Source organism: Myotis brandtii, unplaced genomic scaffold, assembly GCF_000412655.1.
Source record: "Myotis brandtii unplaced genomic scaffold, ASM41265v1 scaffold670, whole genome shotgun sequence".
In the NCBI taxonomy this organism is placed as follows: Eukaryota; Metazoa; Chordata; class Mammalia; order Chiroptera; family Vespertilionidae; genus Myotis; species Myotis brandtii.
Window position 1 is genome coordinate 3,023,547 of NW_005370611.1, and position 4,431 is coordinate 3,027,977.

Genomic DNA, 4,431 nt, shown 5'->3' on the forward strand with positions numbered 1-4,431 from the left:
CAAGAACAGCCAAGCAACTTTCTCTCGGAAGGATGTGTATCTTTGTTATTGTTTTGTTCCTGGAAGGGCACAAACAGGAACCCTGGGGCTGGCAGGAACACCGTGACTTGGGCTTCCAAAATGTACCAAGTGGCAGTTTCCCCGGGGCCTCCACCTCGGTGCATTCTAACGTGTTATGCACCAAGTGGTCCCTGTCTCTCCATCTGCGCCACCACCAAGAGGTCCCAGCCAGCTTCGCCTACTCACCTGGACCCCTACCAGCCTGGCACCAGCGCCGACTCCACTCTTGCTCTCCCAGAAGACCCTTCTCTCCACGGGGCCGGTTCCAACAATGCGGACCAGATCCCATCAGACACCTGCTCTGTCTACGCTCTCCGCTCCTTCCTGCAACGCCCCGCGTGACCCATCTTCTGCCGACCTCTGCCATCACAGCTCCCACCTCCCCCGGCCCTGACCCCGCGCCAGCCACACGTGTTTCTCTTTTCCTCTAACAGGCCCATTTGTTCCAGCCTCGGGCCTTTGCAGCTGCTCCCTCCACCTGGAGCGCTCCTCCCTCAGTGGCTGCTTCCTTTTCAAAGTCCAGGCGTCAGCTCCAATGCCCTCTTCCCAGAGAGATCTCTCCTCTGACCACGTCCCCACCACCGTCACATCTGTCACTGCACCCACTTTCAGGGTCGTCCTCGGACTTGTCTCTGCCTCTGCTCTGTCCTTCTTATTTGCCCTGGGCCCCAAGGACCCAGGACACTGCCCAGCCCACGGCCGGCACCTAGTACGTTTGTTAAGTAAATGAACCTTTGTGTCACCATTTAAGCATAAATCCGTGTTCTCCAGGATGGTCTCTCTTCGTTGTAGAACTTCCAACATGTCAGTGTCTAGACAGTCCTTTTATTTTTGGCATTTTGGCAAAGTGACTCGCTTCTGGAGTTTCACAAAACCAGACGCCTGTCTCCCTCGTCTCATCCAAAGCTGTGCCCCCTCTTCTAGAACCTGCGGAGACTCTCGCTGCCCAGCCCCTTCGTAACAACGAGGCGCGGATGAGGCCAGGGCTTTGCAAATCCCGCTGGGGTGTTCTGCTGCCTGAAAAACTGGAGCGCCGGTGGACTGGAGCCTTCAAGCCAGAGGCAGCCCGAGTCCAGCGAGGCCCCAGCGCCTCAGCGGCTGGACACGTGGGATTGATTCAGGCAGGAGCCAGGCAAGAAATGCTGGCCCCTGGAAGCACTAAAGAAAGGGAAGTTTAAGATTCAAACCGAAAAGAAAGCAGGAGGGGGGAGACAGTGGGCAGAGGGTAAGAAGGATTCACCCTACTTAACCCAGGGGATCTTAATGTGCTAAGATTGATGTTAAATGTTAAATTTGGGGTGTGTGTGTGTGTGTGTGTGTGTGTTTACGGAGAGGGTCTGTCGTTTTTATCAGGCTTGCAATAGGATCTGTGCCCCAAAAGGTTAAGAACCACGGGGCTGGCAGGCATGCAATTAGGTTAGCGAATCATCTCCATCCTAAACATGACCTGCACTGGAACAATCACGAGAAAGGAAAAGTGCTTTGCGCTCCAAAGAAAACAAAAGCCATTTCCAACAGGAATTGGCTGTCACATTCTCTGCACTCGGGAAAAAAATCAACAGAGCATCCGCCCAGCCTGCCCCGGGCCCATCCCTTAAGCCCAGGTCCCCAGGGAAGGCAGCGAGCCTTTGTTTTCCAGTCTGTGGGCAACTGGCTGGGCAGGGAGCCAGAGGGGAGAGACCTCTATGGAAGAAAATACCGAGATGTGCCAAGTGGTGCGGGCTGGAATCACCGGGAAGGGGGGGGGGGGGGTTCTGGCTGATGCCACGGACCCACCGGGTGCGGAGGAATGTGCTGGCCGCAGGCCCAGTGGTCTCTCGGGCTTTCTTGATCTGTCACCAGCCCGGCTGTCGGGCCGGCTTCTCTCTCTGTATTGGTCACAAGCCTGGGTGCTTTTCTTTTCTTCTTAAAAATATATTTTTATTGATTTCAGAGAGGAAGGGAGAGGGAGAGAGATAGAAATATCAATGATGAGAGAGAATCATTGATTGGCTGCCTCCCGCAGTCCCCCCCACTGGGGATCGAGCCCGCAACCCGGGCATGTGCCCTTGACCGAAATCAAACCTGGGACCCTTCCGTCCGCAGGCCGACGCTCTATCCACTGAGCCAAACCGGCCAGGGCGTGGGTGCTTTTCTAAGTAGATCTTGGACTCTTCGTGGTTGGCAAGCCCACGTTTCTCCTTGTGGCCACCCCAGCCATCAGATGGGAGCTCCTGCCTATTTAAAGCTGTCACATCCGGTGCTCAGAAAGGACACGCCCTTCCCCTGGCCCTTCTTGCCTTCTTACGGGGAGGACCTGGGACGTGGCAGAAGTCCCATAAACGCTGGAAGGAGACTCGTGAGCAGGCGGGCAGGCCCGGAGCCAGCGTGTGGTGCCAGCACACGGTCTAACCTCCAGGGAGGGCGCAGTCCACACAGGTCCTGACTTCCCTGGTGCGCACCCGCAGCCAGCGCTTCTCCGCGAGCCCCACTCAGCCCTGAGTTGTTGCTTTTCGGTGTTTGCAGATGTTCTGTCTTCACTGTATCCCAGAGGGGATTCTCGATTTCCTCCCTCAGAGCTGATGTCACCTCCACGCTTCCCCTTCTCAATAAATGCCACCTTCAGCACCAAGCAGTTCATCCTTCAGGGCCCCGCTCAACGGTGCCTCCTCCTGGGAAAGACCTTCCCAGGCACCAGATCTCAGCTGCGCCCCCAGCCACCCACACATCAAGGTGCCCACCTCTTCCATCTCAACCTGTTTGATGACTATGTTCTGAAGTTATTTTGTCTGTGTCTCCCCACGTACATACAGTCCATGAGGATAGAGGATCTACATTTGCATCTCCAGAGTCACTCTCCAGCCTTGAAAGGATCATGTTCAGTGAAATAAATCAGAAGGAACAGGACAAGAACCCTATTATTTTGTGGGATATAAAACAAAAAGTAACAAATGAACAAACAAAATAAACAAACTCATAAACACAGATAACAGCATGGTAGGTCCCAAAGGGAAGGGGAGCTGGGGAAGGATGAAGAGGGTACAGGGGTCAAATATATAGTGACAGAGACTAGACTCAGGTGGTGAGCGCACAATAGGATATGCAGATGTTGTGTTATAAAGTTGTACGCCTGAAACTTACACAGTGTTATTAACCAATGTTATTCTGGTTAATTTCATTTAAAAAGGAACCTTGTAGCCCTAGCCAGTTTGGCTTCGTGGATAGAGCTTCGGCCTGTGGACTGAAGGGGTCCCAGGTTTGGTTCCGGTCAAGGGCACATGCCCGTGTTCCAGGCTTGATCCCCTGTGGGGGGGGGGCGTGCACGAGGCAGCCGGTCAATGATTCTCTCTCATCATTGATGTTTCTCTCTCTCTCTCCCTCTCCCTTCCTCTCTGAAATCAATAAAAACAAATACTTTTTTTAAAAAAAGGAACCTTGTACCCATTAGTCACTCCCAGCCCCTGACAACCACGAATCTCCTTTCTGCGTCTATGCATTTGCCTGTTACAGACATTTCATACAAATGGAATTACTTTTTGCTCTGGCTTCTCTCACTTAGCATAATGTAGCATGTATCAGTGTTTCATTCCTTTCTATACCGAATAATATCTCATTATTTGAATACACCACATTTTGTTTATCCATTCATCAGCAGATGGACATTTGGGCTGTTTCCACCTTTTGGTTACAGGCATGCACAAGTTTTTTTGTGAACATAAGTTTTCATTTCTCTGGGGTAAATGCCTCAGGCATCTGCATGGAAAAGAACCCAAACTGACATGGATGTGGGGCAAAGGCAGTCGCAGACACCACTGGTCCACTCCTAAGTATACACCCAGAAGACATTCTTACACATATGCCCCGGGATGTCCAAACACGGATGCTCATCATAATATTGTTGGCCAAAAATCTGAAATAACCTAATGCCCACTGTCAGTAACTTGGATAAATTGTAAACGAACTACAGCTATGCATAACAGCATGGATGAACCTCACAAATACAGCACTGAAAGGAACAAGTCGCAAAATAATATGTATAGTACAATTTCATTTATACAAAGTTCCAAAACAGTAAACTAAATCATGTGGTTTAGGGTACATCTGTAGGTGGAAAAACGATTTAAAAATTATTTCACACGGAAAAGAGGGTAAAGGGGAAAATTTTTTAATTTAATTTAAAAAATTATTTCAACAAAATTATTTCAGGACATTAGTTTCCTCTGGCAGGGAGAGTGGGAGATGTGTTGGGGGCTAGAGGGAGTGCAGGAAGGACTTCTGAGCTGAAGCCAATTTTCTTTTCTTTTTTTAATATAGTTTTATTTATTTCAGAGAGGAAGGGAGAAGGAGGGGGAGGGGGAGATGAGAGAGAATCATTGATTGGCCGCCTCTTGC